The 23,569-nt window shown below is 47.0% G+C and overlaps 1 long non-coding RNA gene across 4 annotated transcripts in view; it reads right to left on the reverse strand.

Moving 5' to 3' along the window:
* The window catches only part of LOC135905852 (uncharacterized), a 75,093-nt gene that overhangs the window by 32,601 nt on the left and 18,923 nt on the right, over positions 1-23,569 (reverse strand). For all 4 annotated transcript variants that reach the window (XR_010565535.1, XR_010565533.1, XR_010565532.1 and 1 more), the window contains 2 exons: positions 21,582-21,780; positions 13,421-13,651 (listed from right to left, as the gene is read on the reverse strand). This is a non-coding gene — a long non-coding RNA (uncharacterized lncRNA). The remainder of the gene's footprint in view (positions 1-13,420; positions 13,652-21,581; positions 21,781-23,569) is intronic.

The following is a 23,569-nucleotide window of genomic DNA, read 5'->3' on the forward strand; positions in this document are numbered from 1 at the left end:
TGTTCGCTTTTCGGAATGTTTTTCACCATTTTTGAGAGTTTTACAGTGCATGCAACACTCATGGGGGGGTGTCGATAGTTGATGGAAGCGCTGCTGTTCCCATTTGCAGTGGCACCCTCAGAACAGCGGCGCTTGTGGGGAGTATCGGTAGTTCATGGAAGAGCAGACACCGCTCGCGGGTTTCTCTTTCTCTGTTTAAAGGCATTGGTATTGGTTTGACGCATTCCACTTGACTGCCAGCTACGTGCTACTTCTATGCTTCCCCAGTTGTCATGAGTGCTCCAGGCCCACTAATCGTTCGGGACTCGTTCACAGCAGCGTTCAAGAGGGCTGCCATCTTTTACGCCGAAGAAACAAATCACTGCGCAGCGGGCCGCAATTTCCGTGTTTCTAAATGGGTGGTGCGAGACTGGCGACTGCAGCGAAACGAAATTTTCACCTGCAACGGCAAATGAGAAATTTCCCACGTGCCGAAGTCTGGACGCTTTCCGGAGCTGTAGGCTAAGATTGCGGCGTACTGTACGTCGCTGAAATGCGTGATCGGTGCTTGCCAGTGAAGTGCGACGTGGTCATGAAACAAGCCCGGACCTTCGCCTTAATTTTAAGGTTCTGCTCCGCCGCTAGTACAACGAGTGGCTGGCGGCAGAAGACTGGGAAATTACGCCAACCGGACCTGTCAAAGGAGCCTCCCTAATGGTTCCGTGTGGTTGGGTGCATTTGGCGTGGGCTGCTGTTCTGCAAGATGTCCTGGTGCGGTCGTTTGCCAAATTAGAAATTTCGCTGGACCACGACGCACTGTGGGACCGTAGCAACGATGAGGATGGCAGCACTAGTGAAGATGAGTAGTCCAGTGACCATGTCAGCTACTAATAAATTTTCGTTATCGAATGCGCTCTCGGGTATGCTCTCTCTCTCTTTTTTTTTTCGGTCACGCGATATGGGGGGGTCGACTTACATTCGAGTCGACTTACAATCGTGCAAATACGGTAAAGAAAAAAGCAGATGATTGTGTCAGTGACACATCCTTAAGTCTTTACGCCTGCAGTGTGTCACTTTTTAAGTTCACATATCTGTTAACTGCGTGGTGTAAGTGATGTGTTCATTTTGATCACATTTGCGCATGTGTGGCCATGGTGTATATGTGTGCGTTGTGGTGGGAGAATAAAAGTAGTTGTTAGTAGTGCTTCTGTGCGTGTCCCTCATTTTGTGGTCGTCCTGGTTTGTGCTATTCTTTTTTACTGGATACTAAGGTACTTCAGGCCCATAAATTGGGGCCGCACTGTGTCCAGCAGTGTCCAAAGAAGGTGTGCAGTTAATACGATACCCACTGTGGTGGCTTATTGGCTTTGGCATTGTGCTGCTAAGCATGTGGTTGATAGTTTGATTCCTGGCCATGGCAGCTTCATTTCAAAGGGGGCAAAATGCAAGTACACTCATGATTTAGATTTAGGTGCACGTTAAAGAACCCAGGTGGCCAAATTAATCCAGAATACTCCACTATGGCAACTCTGAAAGCTGCAGTGTTGCTTTGAGATGTTAACCCCATAAATCAACCCATCAGAAGAATGTAACGTTGAATGCGTCAACATGACCTTAGATGCTATGTGCTTGCATCAGGCATTGCCGGATGCAGTGGCCTTGCTATGTGCTTGCATCAGGCATTGCCGGATGCAGTGGCCTGCCAACTCGGGTAGGAGTACCCATTTACCAATAAACACATTTTCCTGTAAGTAAATGGCTCACAAAGGGCTCCAGGCTTAGACATTGCAAACAAATGTGTACACGTAATGACCATGTCTAGAAGGTAGTACAGTCGCCGACCGTTTATTCGGACCTCACGGGGACTGCGAAAATGTCCGAATAAACAGGTGTCCGAAAAAGCAGATTTAGAAAAAAAATGAAATCCTTTATTTCCATGCACTTATTGGGGCTCGGCAGTAGGCTTGGAAGAAATCGTGAATGCGCCGTTGCACGCTGTTCCGTTTACGCACAATCAGATAAGCCTAAATCTCGGAGAGGGCCGTACGGTCTCTATTAGCGGCTGATAGCACAGTCACTGCTTGTACACGCTCCGCATGCGACGGCAGCGTAGCACATGGTGCGTCATCTTCCGACTCGGAGTCATCGTCCGGCGGTGCAGCAGAAACCTGACGAATGATCTTGCCGTCGTCGAGTTCTGCGCATGTCAATACAGCAGTGTCAGCACCTATGAAACTGTCAAATGTGACGGTGTCCGGAATCGCAATGCAACCACTGCGCAGGTCTCGGCAGAACATTTTCCGCGTCAGTAGGGAGCACATCGGAAGGCGAAAAATCTTAGGCCTCCCGGCACCCGCTTGCCGGCATTCCCCAGAGCAGTCTGCGCGGACACTGTTGGCGCCATTAGACCCTTGACGCGATGTTTACATATGCTGCGTTGGATCACCGAAACCTCGACACAGCACACAAAGCAAACACCACCGTGCCGACACTAGTCGCACAAACAAAAAACGTGGCCTGCTCGCAGCGTCTTGCGCGAAGAAACAAATCAGCTGCTGGATTGTCTTGACATGGCTCACTAAGCTGAAATCGGAATTGCTGCAGAGCCACTCTAACCAGGCAGAAACGATGATGATGAGCGGAGATTTCCAGTAGCGCCACTTCGTGGGGCAGCAAGGAAGCTCCGTTCAAAACAAACATGGCGTTCAGCAAGTCGAACCATGTATGGAACCATGCACCGGTGCATGGTGCTCTCGACCGAGTTGGCTCAAGGAGTGTCCGAAAAATCAGACGAGAGGTTGCAAGGTGTCCCAACTTTCGGCAGTTGTTATACATTATGGTCTATGGGGAGAATGGCGGTGCCACGAAGCTGACCGAATAATCGGGCATGTCCGAATTTTTGGAGTCCGGAAAATCGGTCGGTGACTGTACATAGGCATGTGCCTAAAACAAGTGAAAATTCAAGCAAAAGTTTGTGCAACACCCAATTAGCAGTCAGCACAGCTTTTGCTTACCAGGGGTTTGTCCGCAGTGCACAAGTTGGCAGAACACCACGGGTTTTCTGCGAAATGCACCCGAGCAAATTTGGAAATATTCCATGCAGAAAAAAGGAAAGGAAAAGGTGGTGGAGGTTGTAACATTAACATATCATGGGCTCTTGGCTCCATTATCGGACAAGGCAGGGGAAGAACGTTGTGAATGCTGTTCAAGGCAATGAGAAAGTTTGCTCTTGCGTGGGTTACTCGTTCAAAGTCCGAAAGAAGTTAATCAGCCATGTCATTGCAAGTTGCTGCATTGACATTTTTACTTCGTAATGTATGAAAGTAATATACAATGGCTGGTCGGTGTGTTGTTATTGCAGAACCTAGTGACAGGATATCTGGTGTCAGTGGGTCAAAAGCTTTGCAGCCTTCGAGTAAGATAATACTTCATGGACAGGGCCAGTTTTTTCTTGTTTGCCATCCTCGTGCGTGGCTGTTGTTCAGCCTTAATTGTTGTTTATTTATTTAACAATACTGTCAACCCCCTTGCGAGGGTCCTTACAGAGAGGGTTATGAAAAAATATAAAAGAAAAGAACATGTGCAATAATCACAAACACAGAATACATTGAAATCAAGCGGCGCACTCGCGCAGATTGTCATTCAGATATGTTTGAATTGGGGCAGATCAGTATGTTCCACTACACACATCGGTAACTTGTTCCACATTTCAATCCCGTTGGGGAAGAAGGAGTAGCTGAATGTATTAGTGTGAGTGGTATAAGCTTGGATAGATCGATTATGGTTGGTTCTGGAGCTCCGTTTGCCAGGTGCCAGTATGTATGTTTCTTTCCTAATATTTATTTGGCCTTGGAGTATTTGGAATAATAAATTCAATAGATTTTTTTGTCTACGCGTTTCTAGCAGGTTCAGGTTAGAAAAAACGGAGCCTTTCGGTGACTGAATCAGTCCTTCGATATCAGGAGCATATAAAGCGCACCGCGTACCTCTGAATTTTCTCTAGTTGTTTTTTCAAATAACCTTGGTGAGGGCTCCATGCCTCTGACGCGTACTCAAGAAGTGGCCTTACAAAAGTTTTGTAAGCGGTGAGTCGTACATCGCATGTAGCACCCTCCAATTTTTTTTGCAAGAAAAATAACCTCCCGTATGCTTTTGAACAAAGATTATTTATATGTATGCTCCACGATAAGTTTTCTGTTATCGTTATTCCCAGGTATTTAAACTGACTAGTATTCATCAGACACTTGTCACCAATATTATATGGAAACAAAAGACGGCCTCTTTTTTGTGTTGTAGTATGCGTATATGTTGATTTAGAATAATTTATTTCCATACTCCATTTGTAGCACCATCCGCTTAACGCTTTTAGACAGTTATTAAGTTTAAGTTGGTCTGCCGTGTTTCGTACTGTAGAATAAAATAAAACAGTCATCCGCGAACAGTTTAACATGTACATCTGGTTCCATCACAGCAGAAATGTCATTATTATGCCCCAAAAATAAAAGCGCTCCCAGGACGGATCCCTGCGGGACACCTGAGAGTACTGCCAGTGAGCCGGAGACATGACCATCCATTCTGACCACCTGGTTGCGATTCGTTAAGTATGCTTTAATCCATTTTATTATAGTGGCATTAAGGCCGGTTATTTCCAGTTTGTAAATCAGCTTCTTGTGTGGCACCTTGTCGAAAGTCTTGGCAAAATCTATGGCAATTACGTCAATCTGCTCTCTGGCATCAATCGCCATTGCGAAATCATGAATTGTCTCTACGAGTTGTGTGGTAGTGGAAAGGCCTGTTCTGAGTCCATGCTGGTATGGACTCAGAAGTAAAGAATTATTTTCTCAATGGCGCATGATATGCTTAGCTATTACAGTCGCCGACTGATTTTCTGAACTCCAAAAATTCATGATTTTGGCTTCTAGCGCAAAGTGAAATACGGACACAGAAAGGAGCAGACAGGACGAGCGCTCGTCCTGTCTGCTCCTTTCTGTGTCCGTGTTTCACTTCGCGCTAGAAGCCAAAATCATGTTACCGTTGTGATAGGAGTTTGGACTGTTTGAATGTCGCGGCCGAATGCGCGTGATTGCTGTGCGGCGGCGACGGACGAAGAGGAAGAGAAGAGCCGGTGTCTGGGCGGAGGCGGCAGCCATGCGATCTGCCTGCGCTGCCTGGGCTGGCCTTCCGAACGAGCTGGGCAGTTCGTCTACCCAAGGCCGTTGTTCCTGGGTGTGCTGGCGAACAGGCCGGGCTGTCCTTGGGCTTCAACCGGCCTGCTCCCCTGCTGGGCGACCATCCGACGCCGACATGTTCCGGTGCAGCTAAGCCTTCCGAACGGTCTACACTGTGGCGGGCAGACATCCCGACCCAGCTGTCGCGCGAGTGGCTCGTCGTGTGCCGGGCATCCGCCCCGACCTCCAGCGCCTGTGCCACTCGCTGCTCCAGATTCATCTTTGCGCTTCGTGTCGTGAGTGTGTGATACCGACGCGGTATCGGATGCCTTCCTACATTGACGCTGAGCGTGACTATACCTAAGCGACAGACACCCATGAAGGGAACTGTGTGTGTGTTATCGTGTATGTTATCCTAGTCCCGTCCCCGTGTTATTAAAGCCTCTCTTTGTTCATTGTGCCATCCCTCTATGTTTGAGGCCTGGGCCCACATCTTCCTATCACAAATTTTGGCAAGCCTGCCAGGATTTTCAAACGCACAGGAGGAGCGATGGAGATCGCGTGGTTGTATGTCATAGGGAAAGAGCTAGGAATGACAGGAGCGGAGTTAAAGCGTTGGATTGATACAGAAATTGTGAGGGAACACGACCAGTGCACCCAACATCGGGAAGACGCGAAAGCGCAGGCAGAACAAGAGCGTCTACAATTAGAAGCGGAAGAACGATTGCTAAAGCTCAAGATTGAGCTCCAGGAAAAGACTGCTGGCGCACAGAGTGACAGCACTACGGAACAGTCGGTTACCAGGGCGGCTCCTGAGCTATTCAGTTCTAATAAGTAGATCCCGCTGTTTAACGAAGCCCGGGATGATTTAGACACCTACTTGCAACGTTTTGAGCGAGTGGCAAAAAGTTAGGAATGGCCCCGCGCAAAATGGGCACTCTCCCTCAGCCTCTGCCTGACAGGAGAAGCGTTGACGGTCATAGGACGGCTTGATTCTAATGCAGCCCTAGACTACGACCAGCTGAAGGCTACTCTCCTTCAGCGCTTTCGGTGCACTGCTGAGGGATACCGAGAAAAGTTTCGAAACGCAAGGCCCGAAGACAATGAGACTGGCCTACAATATGCAGGTAGAATATCGGGCTACTTTGACCACTGGCTTGAAATGTCTCATATTGAGAGGACCTTCGACTCCCTCAGGGACACCAAGATTGCTGAACAGTTTTTGAGAAGATGCTCTGCATCGCTATGAGTATTCCTGAAAGAAAGGAACTGTAAGACCCTCGCTATGTTGTCAAAGAATGCCGATTGTTTTATAGAGGCACAAAACCTGACCAATCTAGGTAGAGAAAAGTTTTCCAAGGAGGTCGTGTTAGACTCTGCTCGCAAGACTGAACCTCCAACAGCGATGCCGCGTGCAACTAATCGCTGCTTCTTTGTGATAAAGCAGGACATCGAGCTTCGGAGTGCTGGGCCCGGACTAAAGAGAACTCTACAGGTCGCGCGCGAATGGTCCGGCAGAAAGGGACAAGGAGGCGAAGCCTCAAGAAGGAAAAATCAAGGACAAGCTTCGTGTATTCTGGCTCCGTCGCAAGCCGAAAAGCCAACAGAAGAGGGTGGCGGATATGTAGTGCTTCAAGGCGGCGAAACGATCCCAATAGTCAACATGACGTTAATGCGACGAGGCCCCAGATGTGACAGTGGAAATCTGCCAGTGGGAAGAGGCTTTCTCAAATCACAACCGGTATCTGTCTTACGAGACACTGGCTGCAATACTGTGGTCGTGCGACTCTCTTTGGTACCTGAGGACAAAATGATAGGAAGAAAAAGTCCAGTAATGTTGCTGGACCGCACAATTCACTACTTACCGGAAGCGATAGTATACTTAGACAGTCCATTCTTTACAGGCGTTGCGCGAGTTAAATGTATGCGAGACCCCCTGTATGATGTGGTATTGGGAAACATTGAAGGTGCCCGTGCACCTGATGACCCCCGGCCAATGCATGGTCTTCTCTGAAACATAACAACGACAAGACGAGTTACTCTGCCAACCGGATGTCATCCACCGCTCAAGCAGAGCTACCAGACGTAGAGGGCCAAACATTGTCCGCAGCTAAAAACGCAGCCACCTCCTCGAGACATACAGAAGACTACGAATCTTTTACCGAGCTCCTTGCTGTGACAAAGGAAATGAAGATACGGTCACTGCCTACACTGCCTGTCTTGCCATCCGCAGTCACTGGGATAGAGCAAGGCAAGATAAAAGCTTTACAGAGGGACGATGGGTCTCTGAGGAGATGCTTCGAAAAAGTCGGCAAGATGATGATCGCGGATGGCCGCACAAGCGAATATTACTTAAAGGATGACATTTTATACAGGAAGCACACAGTGTCAGGTGGGAAAATACTAGATCAGCTAGTGGTGCCAAAAGATCTCAGGGGGATGGTGATGAAGTTGGCTCATGAAGGCATCCTCGCCGGTCACCAGGGTGTGACGAGAACGGTGGATCGAATTGTTGCTGAATTTTACTGGCCAGGGGTCCAGTCGGAGACGAAACAGTTTGTTAAATCGTGCAACTTCTGTCAATGAACGGTGCCGCGCCATTTAGTCGGACGCGCCCCACTGGGTACAGATGACGCGACAGGTCTAGAGCTTGGAGAGACAACGCCACTTTACCCATCACTCGTCGGAACGCAGACATCAAAAGACATCGCCATTTCGAACCAACTGACTATGGATCAGCGACTCAAAGTTGAAGTCGAGAAGTCTCAGAGCAGTTCTTTTGCAAGAACCCGATGGGCGTTTGCATCTTGTGTCCTACGATAGCCGGAAGCTTTTGCCGCGTGAAGCTGTCTACTCCACAATTGAAAGGGAGTGCCTCGCCATAGTGTGGGCTGTACAGAAATGTCATGTGTACCTTTACGGTAAACCGTTCATCCTGCAGTTCGACCACCAACCGCTACGATACCTAGATTCGACGAAGCACATCAACAGTTGCGTACTACGTTCGAGTTTACTCCTTATGGATTATGACTTTCATGTGGAGTATATTCGTGGATGTGATAACGTTGGTGCAGACTATTTAAGTAGAATAGCTACGGACCCGGACTAATATGTCATGAGAGTAAGATTGAACTGTGTGACTTGTGATACTCCGTAGCGCTACCCTCCTCGACTTCTTGAACTTGGGGGGAAATGTGATAGGAGTTTGGACTGTTTAAATGTCGCGGCCGAATGCGCGTGATTGCTGTGCGGCGGCGACGGACGAAGAGGAAGAGAAGAGCCGGTGTCTGGGCGGAGGCGGCAGCCATGCGATCTGCCTGCGCTGCCTGGGCTGGCCTTCCGAACGAGCTGGGCAGTTCGTCTACCCAAGGCCGTTGTTCCTGGGTGTGCTGGCAAACAGGCCGGGCTGTCCTTGTCCTTCAACCGGCCTGCTCCACTGCTGGGCAACCATCCAACGCCGACATGTTCCGGTGCAGCTAAGCCTTCCGAACGGTCTACACTGTGACGAGCAGACGTCCCTACCAAGCTGTTGCGCGAGTGGCTCGTCGTGTGCCGGGCATCCGCCCCGACCTCCAGCGCCTGCGCCACTCGCTGCTCCAGATCATCTTTGTGCCTCTTCGTGTCGTGAGTGTGTGATACCGACGCGGTATCAGATGCCTTCCTACATTGACGCTGAGCGTGACTATACCTAAGCGACAGACACCCATGAAGGGAACTGTGTGTTTGTTATCGTGTATGTTATCCTAGTCCCGTCCCCGTGTTATTAAAGCCTCTCTTTGTTCATTGTGCCATCCCTGTATGTTTGAGGCCTGGGCCTACATCTTCCTATCACACCGTACCAACTCGTCCAAATGTCTATCCTTTTGCATTCCAAAAATTCAGACATGCTCAATTATTCGGTCTGATTCGCGACACCGCAGTTCTACCCATAGACCATAATGTAAAACAACTGCCGAAAGTTCGGACACCTTGCAATCTCTCGTCTGATTTTTCGGGCACTCCTTGAGCCAACTCAATCGAGAGCACCATGCACCGACTCTGACCGGTGCGTGGTTCAACTTGCTGAACGCCATTTTTGTTTTGAACAGAGCCTCCTTGCTGCCTCACGAAGTGGCGCTACTGCAAATCCCCACTCATCATCTTTGTTTCTGTCTGGTTCAATAGAGTGGTTCTACAGCAGTTCTGGTTTCAGCTTCGTAAGCCATGTCAAGACAATCCAGCAGCTGATTTGTCCTTCGCGTACGACGCTGCGAGTAGGCCGCGTTTTTCGTTTGTGTGCTGTGTCGAGGTTCCAGTGATCCAACGCGGCATACGGAAACATAGCGTCAAGTGTCTAATGGCACCGACAGTGCCCGTGCAGACTGCGCTGGGGAATGCCGGCAAGCGGGTGCCGGGAGGCCTAGCATTTGTCTCCTTCCGATGTGCTCCCTAGTGACACGGAAAATGTTCTGCTGAGACTTGCTCACTGGTTTCATTGCGATTCCAGACACCGTCTCATTTTGACAGTTTCACAGGTGCTGACACTACTGTACTGACATGCGCAGAACTCGACGACGGCGAGATCATTCGTCAGGTTTCTGCTGCACCACCGGACGATGACTCGTGAGTTGGGAGATGACGCACCATGTGCTACACTGCCGTCGCATGCGGAGCGTGTACAAGCAGTGACTGTGTTTTCAGCCGCCTATAGTGGCCGTACAACCCTCTCCAAGATTCAGGCTTATCTGACTGCGCGTAAACGGAACAGCGTGCTATGGCGCATTCACGATTTCTTCAAGCCTACTGCCGAGCCCAAATAAGTACGTGGAAATAAAGGATTTCATTTTTTTTTTCTTAGTCTGCTTTTTCGAACACCTGTTTATTCGGACATTTTCGCAGTCCCCGTGAGGTCCGAATAAACGGTCGGTGACTGTGGTGACTGTATATGTTCTAAAAGTTTACAAGAAATGGATGTAAGAGATATAGGCCGGTAATTATTCATTATTGTTCGATTGCCACCTCTAAACACCGGAATAACTACCGTATTTACTCGCATAATGATCGCACTCGCGTAATGATCGCACCCCTGAATTTGGTCGTCAAAATTCGATGTTTTTAATTTCCCGTGTAATGATCGCACCCTGAACTTGCCGCAGCGATATGTCGTGTGCCAAGTCTAGCTTATAATGATCGCGCTTACCACCTGTCGAATGCTACGCGAACGACTTGTCTGCACGCACCAAACATGCTTAAGTAGATGCCTCATTTTATTACTTTCATCACTTTCCGCACTTCCATGGCAAAAAGATGTGCAACCAAACTTGCCTTTATTATGGGTAGGCTTTATAATGGTTGAAGTCAACAAAAGCAAAAAAGGCGCCTTTCGATTCTTTTCATCTGCACTCGTGAGCACGCAACAAATCGCGCGTGGCAATGATAGTAGCCACGTTTACACTGATACATTAAAAGTGTACCCTATTCATATGCCGACGCTTGTAACACAGCTAAGATATTCACCCACCCTTAGCGGAAACGTGCCGTGTTAGGGTAGTAGTGAAAACAGATGCCGCAGTTTCCGCAGCACGCCGGCCATGCGTTTCTTCACTGGCAGCTAAGCGTGCCCATCTCTTTCTGTCCCCTCAAAGTGGACGTGGCTACGTTATTGCCGCAAACTTGCCGATATTAACAATATTATTCATCACTGACACGGAAGAAACTGTTTCAATGCACGTAATGTACTCACGAGAAGGAAAAAAAAAAAAAGATCGCGTTCGGCTTGCTACGCCGGCCGCCATTTTTGTTTTGGTGTTTCGCACTCGCATCCCGCAGCAAACGCGGGACGAAAAAAAATTTTTTTTTTTCGCTGGAAATTTAACTCGCGTAATCATCGCACCCCTGAATTTGCGTCAATTTTTTCTGACAAAAAAGTGCGATCATTATGCAAGTAAATACGGTATTGCACTGCGCCAATCTTGGGGTACAGAATGAGTTTGCAATGATTTTTGAAATATAAGTGTCAAGTAACGCGACGCCCATTCAGCATATCTTTGAAGAAACTGGGTCGCTATGTCATCTGGTCGATACGCTTTTTTTGCATCTAAATTCAAGAGCTGCTGAAATACGCCCTCCTGTGTAATTATGATGTCATCCATTTGGCTAGGCTCTGTGCTTTCTGAACTAACATCGACGTCATCATCGTTCGTGGTGAACACGGACTGAAAGAAGTGATTAAAGTGTTCTACAATATCTTTTTTGTTTATTAGAACTTAATCTTCTTTCCTGATTTCCTGTACCTCTTCCTTTCTATCACTGAAGCATTGCCAAAACTTTTGTAGTGATGTTCTGAGGAAGCGGCTAAGCGTGTCACTGAATAAATTTTTTTTATAATCATGCAGGGCTTGCTTCAACTCAGCTCGAAGTCGCGAAACCTGAGTAGATTTATTTTTGCTTCTAGGCAGCCTTTTTCTTTTTCTTTTCATATGAATTATGTTCCTGGTTATCCAGGGGCTTCGGTGCTTTATTTAAGTGTTTAGGGATATAGGTGTCCTCACAGTGTTGTACAATTACCTTAAAGTTCTGCCACAACTCTTCTACTGTTTTAGTATGGAAATCAATTTCAAAGTCAGCAAACACAGAATCCAGGTAGTCAAGGATGGAAACATCATCTGCGCGTCCATAATCCTTAATGCGTACAGGGATGTAGGGCCTGAAACTAACACTTGTTCCCACTGTGATTGTAACAATAACCACCCTGTGGTCAGAGATACTATTTGCAACGTTAACAGTATAAGCACATATTTTATCTGACACAAACACCAGACCCAACAATGACCGTGATGTGGCCGTTACTCGTGTGTGTTCTTGTACAATTCGGTTTAGATTATATATGAACATAAGTTCCAATAGCTTCTCTACTCTAGATGAAACGGAGCCAACAGTACATGGGTTTTGCCAATCTATGTGATGAAGATTAAAATCACCGGTCATTATTAATCTCGCGTGTACTTTGACATTTGCACGTAGGAAAGTGTTTAGGTCTTCCAGCAACCCAGGCGAGGCAGAAGGTGCGCGATACACTGCTCCAACGGTGTAGGCAATACCATGCAATGTAATCTTGCACCAAACCGTTTCAGCAACATCGCAATCAATCAATACAGCAGATACAGTTTTTTTAACTATGACACAAACACCCCCACCACGTGTGTCCCTGTCTTTCCTAAACATTCTGTAGCCGGGAGGAACAATACAGTCGTCAGATATATTTTTATGCAACCATGTTTCTGTTGTTACCACAACATGTGGGCTTTGTGAAAGGAGCAGATATTCTAACTGTGTAGTCTTATTTACAATACTTCGCGCATTCAAACTTAAAATGCATGGCTACTGTGATGATGAGCCCGAGGTGTTGCCTATGGTATCAGGATCATCAGTGCCGCTTGGCCAATCTGACCTGTGCTGTTTTCTGTTATCAGCCCTATGCCCTAAGCTTTTAGGCAGCAGGCAGCGTTCATTGCGGTTGTGATCCCAAAAATATGTATCATTTATGCGAATTTATCATGAACGAGCAGGACCTTTGCTTTCTTGGCCCTGTCTGCGCCTGCGCTTTCCCATAGTTTTCTGCATATATCTAATGTTTCTTTGGCATAGTCAGAGCTAATACGCCAAACAGTACCCTTTAGTTTTGCACCTTTTTTCAGCAAGCTTTCCTTTTCTGATATCGCAAAACTTAAGAATAACTGGTCTACATTTTGTTGGTTGGGATTTACCAAGGCGATAAATTCGCTCAACTGTATGAACCTGTACACCCATAGTTTTCTAATATATATTCTCCAGAACAAGTTCCTTTAGTTTTGACTTTGTTTCTACACCATAGTCAGTCCCCGTTTCAGTGACGCCAAAGACTAACAAATTATTACACCAGCTTCTGTTCTAGTAATCGACTAACTTTGCATCCTGTTCTAGAAGTATACACTTTTTAAATTCCCAATCCTGCTGTTCATTGTATCAACTGCATCAAAGAGACTCTGTATCCTGTCTGTCTTTGCGCTCAGTGTGACAATTGCACTTTTAATGTCACCCATCTTACGAGCGAATGCAGTCTCATTCCGAATAATTTCTTCTAGCATTTCATTTACCTTGGGTCCAGGATTCTCCTCAACATTTCCTGCCATAAGCAACAAAAGAAGCATTGACCAGCAGTCATACAAAATATCACAACACTTGCGAGGGCACGGCAAGACTATCAAAAAGCGGTTGTCGCTACGATAAAAAACTATATTGTCCATAGCACTTGCCTGCAAAAGCAGTAGCGGTGGCTTAGGCATCTTGTTTGTCAGCCAAGTGCCGTGCCCTCTGAAGTGGATGTCGCATCAAGGCTCCTTAAGTACGGTGTCGAGTGATGACGTCACACTTGCGGAACGATGATCAAAGATAGTGTAATCCACGGTGTCATTGCCACGAGGTACTTGAAAGAAAGCCAGAAGTCCGTTGTTCGTTGTTGTGGCGGTGAAAATCCATGGCAATACCTGCAAAAGCAGTAGCAGTGGCTTAGGCATCTTGTTCGTCAGCCAATTGTCATCCACCCTACAGCAGCACAAAGCTACGAGTTCCCTCTGGAGCTTCGTGGTACTGTTTAGTGCATGACATTTTTTCACTTTCATGAAGCTTTCTCTAGTTCGTGAATTTTTGCAGCACTGATTTGCAATGACATTGCTTGTGCATTATCTTCAGGATGCAGCACCGCTGCTGCGTTCTTTGACAGCCTCACAGTGTTCCTGCCAGACCAGCTTGGTAAGATTTCTCTGCCACCATTGCTTAGTTTTCAGAAACAGATCGTGAGACACTTGCTCTTGCTAACCAATATTTTATGAATACACTCGCTCATACTTATAGAGTCACTTTTCCCAATACTCATCTACATACCTGTAGCACTTTTCAAAGCACTTGCTCACACATTTATAATGTTCACACCCATCTGTGTGGAACACTTTCAGATAAGTGCAGTTTTATCCAGACAGGCCTTGACTATTTCCAAGCCAACCCCCCCTTTTTTTTTTCAGGACACCATCACTATTCTCCATTGTTTTATGCCTAATTTTTATGGATAGCTTTCGTTATTGCAATATCAGCAGTTCATTTGATATTTTCTGTTGTCTGTCAATGTTTCTAAATTGCAGATAGACATTCTCACAGAAACTGTCTATTTGAAGCTTGACATTTCTTGGAATAGAGGTCACATATGACACATTATTTCTGGCACTGTGAATACAGGAAACCATAGAGGTGCCAGCGGCAAAGCATCTTAATTGAACCACATTCAAGCTAGTGAGGCCATCAGAGATTTGTACACTTCCTCGTAATCATCTGTACCAAGTTGAGCCTCTGAACATGCCTCACTAGAGCTATCCAAGCCTAATTGTTCATTTGAAGTGAGGAAACATCGAAATACACAACGATTTTGCCAGTGAAAACATTGAATTTTTTTTCCTTTGCCTCAATATGTACTGCCATGCAGCAGTGGTGAGCAAATGCTTCCAGATGAGCTCGATAGGAAATGTTCTCTTAAGCATGCTCTTTTCATGCATATAAATTTTTATGCATCTGTTTTTTTTTCCACAATACTCGCAATATTGTGTGATCACAAGTTGCACATCGCATTTTAACCAAAGATCATAATGCCTCTCTTCAATGCCATTTCTGTCACATGAAGGGCGCAAAACCACTGTCATGATAGTGCTATTGGTTCCGCTTAACAAGCTTTCTCGGAAGTTTTGCAGGGCTCCTTTCACGTCTCATGTGGATCATTTTATTCCCTGCTGCATGATAGGTAGCTTTGGAGTTTAATCTGCACTTACAGCATGGCTTGTAAGGTGTAAAAACCATCAGTTATTGATCATGCATCTATACTTTTTTGTTTGAAATCTCTTTCTAAGCACATGTGCAATAGATATTGCAGATGTGTCTCGTGTTGCAGAGCACCATGAAGACTTGGCATCCGCCCACTTCCTTTTTTGACTGGAGTTGTGTTGTTCTGCCATTATAATGAATTATTAGAAAGTAGCCTGGTTATTAGTTGTTTTGTTAGTTAAAGTAGTGCTGTAGAATGAATTGCCCCACATCAGCAACACTTTACAGGTAGTAAAAAGTTATTGAGAATACTTAAATATTATTGTTCAGAGCTAGCAGCATTGCAAAATTATGAGCATAGTACTTTAACTCTAGTAGTCTGCTACAGCTGTTCATCACAATTTCCTTTCGCTTTACTGAAGTCTGATCTCAAACTAATGCGAGGTTTTACTTAAAGGCAGTGCAGGTGGAACCTCGAGCAAAGTGACACCAACGAGTACAAAGCAAAAAATAAACAGCATGTTGAAAACTGCACAAAGAATTGCTTCAGGATAAACCTGAGGACTGTTGACACAACGGACGGCTATGAGGACAGCTATGACACAAGTCCTTACACAGGTCCTCCAAGATAATATACCATATCACAGGCACTGTGTAATCTCGGGTGTCATGCTGGACAAGTGGTAATAGCGGTATTTTCAGTCTTAGTATAAAAAAATATGGTTGATCCCTTTTTCGTAGGAATCTGTACAACACAAACGTGTGTCTTCACAGAAGCTCTTCCAAGTTTGCCTCGTGAACTCATGGCCCACTGCAGTGAAAGGCGCACGATTTGCAGGTTGGCGACCAGGTTGCAGGCTTGCTTGGCAAGGCCATTTTATTTGCTGCCGATTCGCTTTGGCGAAGGTATGAGCATTTTGGCCCGACTCTGTAGTGTCTTGGGCAGCCAGTTGCAATGCACTCAGCTTCAGGAACGCAAGTGGCAGGGTTTGCAGCTTGCGCCGTAAACGCGCGAAGGTATTCTGCTTCATGCTGGCGTGCCTCTAGCCAGACTAAAGCGAGATTCACCCGTCAACGTCGCTGCCTTTCTGAGCCACTTAGTGCAGCCCTTTCCCTAGTTGGTGCCATCATGAGTGAAGCAGTAGGTGGTGTGTAAGCACGGATGATGCATGCTGAAGCTGCACTCTGCAGGCGACAAGGTGTCACAGGCTAATCGGATGGGAGAGAGAAACCATGTGTAGTCATCTCGGTCGAAGGCCTACATCAGGCTACATGGTGTTTTTTTTTTTGCGACTGTGGTACTTTCAATAAATAAAAATAATTTTAGGTATTCAGAGAAAGGCTTATTTTCTGCCAAATAACACAAGGCTGTGTATGTGCAGGCCTAACAGGCGTAGGCCATGACCTCCAACAGGCCAAGAGGCTGATGCGCCAACAGGCCGATGTGCCAGATTTCTGCATAGCCAAAAGACTCGTAGCTTGTTGGAATTTTTGACTAGGTTTACATCACAATAATCAGAATAGTGTTTTGAAATTGCATGGCTATGAACGCTGCAGATTTTAAAGCGGCAAATCAGGTGACCACAGTCAACATTTTTGAAAGGCAGTGGTTTAAAAACTTCTTTTAGACCGTACAATTTGCCAAGCTGTGTCGGTGTTGTAAAGTGACGTCAGCCGCAATCAGACTGCCTTGCAAGTGTTGACGGCACGTGTGTTTATCTTTTGATATTCTTTCCTTGTTCTCCCTTTCCCCCTCTCTGTTTCGTATATATACGCTCCGAGACTGAAGCAATAAAGATTCATGTTCCAACCTTCGAACGGCGTGCTGTCGTATACAGTAAGACACGGCACGTGTGTCGTAACTATGTAACAGTGGCGATGAGGCCAGACAGAACCCTCAAGGTGAAAAATGAATTAAGCCAGGCAGTTAAGCAGGAAACAGCGGCTGCAGAAATACCGACCATGGCTCATCATCAACTACAGGAATACAATGACCAGTCCGACAACTGGAAGGCTTACACCACGAAGGCAGAAGCTTATTTTGAGGCAACTGGCATGTGCGACTCGGGAAAGAAGAGGGCACTGCTGGTAGCAGCATTGAGTATGCGCACCGTGCAAGTGCTCTCAGGACAGGTTGCACCGAGGAAGCTAAACTCGCTTACGTACGAGGAAGCAGCCAAAGTTTTGGATGACTACTTCGACCCCAAGCATCATGAAACAACGGAGAGCTATCAGTTCTTCAATCGCTGCCAGTTGGAAGGTGAGCCCATTCAACAGTTCATCACTGAAGTTTGCCGGATTGCAGATGGCTGTAATTTCAGTGGCATGCTATACCGGATGCTTCGCGACAGGATCGTCTGTGGAATGAGGTCAAGCGCTGTTCAGAAGCAGCTATTAGCGAAAACAGATTTGACGTTGAGGGAGGCCGAAACAATTGCCATATCAGCAGAAGCAGCGGAAAAAGATGCAAAGAAGATGTCATCTGACATTGAACCCGTGCTCAAGGTCAGTGCACGACAAGCTGATGAACTAGTGTCAGTATGCGGGCGTTGCGGAAGTCAGAAACACAACAGAAACGCCTGCGGCTGGGCGAAAGCGAGGTGTTACCGCTGTGGTGTATACGGCCATCTGGCGAAGATGTGCCAAAGCGACGTGCGGAATGGACGCCCAAAAGCTCGTTCACATTGCAGGCAAGGAGAAGCGTTTGCAGTAACAGCGGATGTCACTGAGGAAAATGCAGACGATGTGACAATTGGACACTAACCGCACCCTCCAATGGTCGGCTACCACCCATTCTTCGTACTTTCACATGGTGTGGCATTGATGTACCTATGATTGTGGACGTTGTGTCCAAAGAGATTTTTGAGAAAAACCGTGAACATTGGCCACAATTAGGAAAAGCATTCATTAAACTGTCCTCTTATCTTGTAGAACTCCCAGTATTAGGGAAACTGAGTATGTCAGTGTCCCACAACAACAAGGAGGTCGAGAGTTCCTTGATGGTCCTGAACTGCTCAGGTTCGAGCCTATGTGGATGAGAGTTGATTTCCAAGTTCAATGACGCAGGATCCTCGGTGTTGAACGTATCAGTGCAACAAAGCTCTGGTCCAGGAAGCAGCCGTACCCCCGCCATTCATGTCGTCCTGTCAGAGTTCAAAGACGTCTTCAGCCCCGAGATGGGTCTAATTGACGGACACCCTGTCCATCTGAAGCTCAAGGAAGGCGCCATGCCGAAATTTTGTAAGGCCCGTTCCCTTCCATTTGCTTTACACGACAAAGTTTCAAAAGAGAATGATAGGCTTGTAACGCTTGGAGTACTGTCACCTGTAACGCACGCCAAGTGGGCTACTCCCATTGTGCCCGTAATGAAGAACGGCGCGGTTAAAATCTGCGTTGATTTTAAGGTGACCTTGAATCCCGTCCGTGAACTGGAGCAGTACCCGTTGCCAGCTATTGATGACATTTTCGCATGCCTGAACGGTGGGGACTGCTTCAGCATGCTGGATTTAAGAGACACGTATAACCAAGTTCCCCTCGATGAGGACTCAAGGAAGATGTGTGTAATCAATACACACCGTGGGTTGTTTTGCTTCAACCGACTGCCGTTCGGTATAGCTTCCGTGCCTGTCATCTTCCAGCGGAAAATAGAAACAGTTCTGCAGGGCCTGACAGGTGTTCAGGCTTACCTTGACGACATTTTGGTATCAGAAAAACTTGGTAGCACCGACACGTTACGACAAGTACTGCAGCGTTTTCGTGAACATGGAGTGAAGCTCAGACTTGAGAAATGCAGCTTTCGCCAAGAGGCAGTGACGTATCTGGGTCATAAAATTGATCGTGAAGGTCTGCATCCAATAGAGAAGCATGTTGAAGCAATTGCGCGAGCCCCCAACCCAGAAAATGTTCAGCAGTTGAGGTCGTTTCTGGGCATGATTACATTTTATTCGAAGTTCGTGCCCAACATATCTTCCGTACTTGCACTACTGTAGAAGTTATTAGAGAACAGCACACGTTGGTTCTGGGGTCATGCACAAAAAGCAGCTTTTCGTGAAGCGAAAAATGCCTTCGGGAAGCGACTGTGCTGGCTCACTATGATCCCGAGAGACCCCTCAAGCTAGAGTGTGACGCTTCACAGGACGGAATAGGGGCCGTGCTTTTCCATACATTTGGAAAGATAAACAAACCTGTCGGGTTCCGTTCTAAAACGCTAACAAGGGCTGAGAAAAATTATTCCCAGCTTGAGAGGGAAGCCCTTGCTCTTGTGTTTGGAGTGTCCAAATTCCGTGATTATCTCGTAAGCCGAGAATTCGTATTGGTCACCGCCCACCAGCCGCTCGTGGGCCTGCTGAAGGCGGATCGACCAACTCCAGCATTGGCAGCCGCCACAATACAGCGTTGGGCGCTGTACTTAGGCAGATTCCGCTATCAGCTTCAATACTCTCCAGGTAAACAACTGCTCAACGCTGACGCCCTTAGTAGACTGCCACAACGGACGTCGGAGCCGAAGCCACCAGAAGCGGACCCACCAGACTATCTGCTGGCCTTGACTGTGTTCGATGAGGGAACTGTGTCAGGTGAGGAGCTAAGGCAGTTGACTGCGGGTGACCCTGCTCTCAGTCAAGTTATGTGATTCACTAAGAACGGTTGGCCGCCCTGCGCAAAAGGCTTGAACACGAGTGTCGCACCTTTTTTTGACAAGAAATTGGAGCTTTCCTTGGCCCACGGGTTGTTATATACTGGGGCCGGGGAGTAGTCGTGCCTATAGGGGCGCCACGTCGCATATTATACCTTTTGCATGAGACGCACCAAGGATCATCCGCTATGAAGGCGGTGGCTAGATTGGCCAGGGTTAGATTGCGAAATTGAGGCAGTGACAGCGTCATGTCAGAGTTGTGTTCAAAACCTGCCCATGCCAGCTACAGCAACGCCAAAAAGCTGGCCCGTTACTGTTGAAAAATGGGCAAGGGTGCATGTCGATTTTGCGGGACCTATAGCAGGGAACATGATACTCGTGGTCATGGACGCATACAGCAAGTGGATTGAAGCTGTGCCACTCCGACAAGCAAATGCTTCATGCACAATCAACTGCCTGCGCGGTATCTTCTGCAGATTTGGCATGCCATGAACCATCGTATCCGATAATGGAACGCAGTTTACCGCTGACGAGTTCGCTACTTTTGTCAAGAGGAACAACATAATGCATCTGCGCACAGCTGTATATCACCCTCAATCGAAGGGACTAGCAGAAAGGGCTATCAGGACAATAAAGGACGGCCTCAAGAAGATTGGTGAGGGGTGGTTGGAAGATAATATAAACAGGCTGCTTTTCAATTACAGAAGGACACCTAACCGCTCTGGAAAATCACCGTCAGAGCTGCTCTTTGGATACAAAATTCGATCCTGTTTAGATACGTGTTTCCCTCCTGTACACGCAGGGCCAGCCAACGAAGCAGACGAGTGGCCACTGCCATTGCCTGAAGCTACCGTGTACGCCCGCAACTTTGGAACGGGTGAGAAATGGACTCCAGGAATTGTAGACTCTACAACAGGCTCTCGGATGGTGAGCATTCGAACACCAGCAGGATCAGTAAGACGACATGTTGACCAGGTGCGGAACCGGGAAGATGCAACGCCACCACTTGGTAAAGACCAAGATGTGGCAAAACGAGAATCAAGAACAGGTACTCCTCGCGACTACCCACTGTCGCCGACAACGCCAGCCAAACAAGGGGGCATAACAGAACCTGAGCATGAACTTCAGCAGGAACTCGCAGGGAGCAACGCTGAACCCGTCAGATCACCCCAAGCCTTGCAGCACTCTTCACGTCTAAGAAAACCAGTACAGCGACTTCAGTATTAAGGGAGAAGAGATGTTGTAAAGTGACGTCAGCCGCAATCAGACTGCCTTGCAAGCGTTGACAGCACATGCGTTTATCGTTTGATATCCTTCCCTTGTTCTCCCTTTCCCCTTTCCCCCTCTCTGTTTCATATGTATACGCTCCGAGACGGAAGCAATAAAGATTCATGTTCCAACCATCGAACGGCGTGCTGTCGTATACAGTAAGTCACGGCACGTGTGTTGTAACTATGTAACAGTCGGAACCCAATTTTCTTCAGAAGCATTACTTAAAAAACAGTGAAATGAAAGCTGCAGTACGAAAAGCTACAATAACATATGCCAACTTTACATTATAATTTTCAGAGACAATGAGGTGCTTAAATGCTCACTTCTGTTACTAAGACAATAAGCAGCAGGCGAATGCAATTCAAGCTGCCAAGGTCCTGTCAAAATTAACGGCTCATGCAGCCACCCGACTTTCTTCATTGTTTTTCATTCAAACTGATTATGGGGGAAACTTTGTGGGCAGTTTTTGCCAGAACCCCATATCCCGAAATTATCTTGTGCTGCTTTTCATACCCACAGACATTTAAATTATGTGCCGAAACAGAGTGCATGTACAGCAGAAGAAAAAGATATACATATAGGCACTTGCCTCATTCTTCCTTTGGCACTTATTTTCGTTGTGTATACATCATGCAATGCTAACTCATTCAGATAACTTGTAGATATGGAGTTATGTTTCTTAAGTGAGGTGACTGTTCACTTACTCTTCAAAGCAGCCACTTCCTCCGGTGTTGCCAGAAGCTTCCTCGATGCATGGCACATTATCCGGCAGGCCCGTCTTTCACCCGCTTGCACGGCTCACAGGTGCCGTGCCCCATCTAACGTGCACTTTGCGTCGGAAGCAGACTTTAATATGTAATGCCACTTGTTGAGTGGCATCACAAATCCCACACCAATCTGTGCCTGCAATAAATACGAAGTGTGTTTTTTCTTCCTGAGCAGTACTCTTAACACTAAAACACCACTTGTATAAAACATTAAATAGGTTGATTAAGTCAGACGATTTCTGATGCAAGTCCGTAATTTCCAATTCCCGCAACTCTAACAAGCTTTAAAAAATGGGGTGAAACCCAACCTTACCAAGAAATTAACCCTTTTTGTAAAGGATTAAACAAATAAAATTTTCCCATTTTAAGGGCAGCAAACACTTATATTTCATACAGTCACACCTTGCAATAATGAAATTGACGGAGAAAGCAAAACAGCTGATTGAAATAGGCACAGCGCCACGCAAGGAAGTGCAAGAACGAGTGCCGTCAAGGCCTCAAAGATTGCAGTGTCATATGGAGAACAGCGCAGCACACGTGATCTAGAGAGCTACATGAGCCAGTCTCCAAAGGCCACCGCCATCACACACTAAATAGCCTTGTTCTGAAGCACACTGGAGAAATGCCTTGAAAGTACATCACCCTTCCATGGTTGAAAACGAGTGAATTCCCTTGTGGCCTCTGAAAACAACTCGCACCACTCACTCATTTCAGCAGTTACATTTTCGTCAATACGACTAAACTGCAGCGACGAATGCGCCAAGTACCATCGCAACTTCAAACTTCAAGGACTTGCCAGGCCCTGTGAAAGCTTTTTCAAGGGTGCAAGGTCCCATGCGGAAATAGGAGATAAGATCAGCATGCTGATTTTCTCCTAAAGTGAAAGTGTCTACTGCTTGAATGAAAGGCGTGAAGTTCAGTGCTTGTGCTCAGCAGTATCTGTGCTGTTACAAACGGCCTGCAAGGGTACCAACCTATAAAATTTCCCCAGCGAGCCACAGCTGCGGGGGTGGCGATATTCGGAGAACCAGACCTTGGAACACGCTCGGCCCACTGGGATGACTCGCTTTAGGAAAACAACAATACGCTGCGTCCCCAAAAGAGTACTGCCGGGATGACTAGACGCAGTTGGCGGACCATCTGTTGTTAGTGGATTCGCCGTCACCGTCAAGGCTTGTTGAAGCGGTGGAACTCCTAGAAGGTGTTTTGCGGTGCCGTCTCACGGGGCTTAGAAGTCGTCAGTCAATGGACAGACATGACAGCCCCTGATTGCGGGGTCAAATCTGGGGATAAAGAGGCGCCTGCTCAGGTCGAGACCTGTCTGCAAGAACCCCCTCACCACGGTGTGGTAGGTGAAACTTGTGCGGAAGTGAGTACGTAAACCCTCCCCCTCAAAGGCGGGTTGACTACGATGACTTTGGATGCTCCGTTTGGTCGAACAGCCGTTCTCCCTCACCTAGGGATCTAGGGAGGACAGAGTGTTTATAAGCAGCAGTGGCGTGGCTGCTGAGTGTGCATTCCTCTTTCAGTCATGTTAGACTGATGAACTGTAACGTTCTTATGTAGATACTGTAAATAAATCCCATATTCCTCGTTCTCAATGAGAACGAGTCTCTCCCTTCGACGTCCTTAGCATGGATAAGTTGGACGACGGCATAGGCGAGCTACCACCTAATTCATGCCCGAACCCAACCATCACAGTGCCTTTCCATATGCCCCTTTTTGTGCTAATGACAAGTTTCACAGTTCAACCTAAACTATTATCGAGCTTTAGCTATCCTCCAAGTAACAAACATGAGGCTGACATTTCTCGAGCGTATCTATTCGAAGGCAACAGTGAACCTCGTTACTACGAACACCACATTAACAAACTTTTCAGAAATCCCCTGCTGACTTCTCATAGTTTCATTGTAACAATATTTCAG

Source organism: Dermacentor albipictus, unplaced genomic scaffold, assembly GCF_038994185.2.
Source record: "Dermacentor albipictus isolate Rhodes 1998 colony unplaced genomic scaffold, USDA_Dalb.pri_finalv2 scaffold_14, whole genome shotgun sequence".
NCBI classification, from domain to species: domain Eukaryota; kingdom Metazoa; phylum Arthropoda; class Arachnida; order Ixodida; family Ixodidae; genus Dermacentor; species Dermacentor albipictus.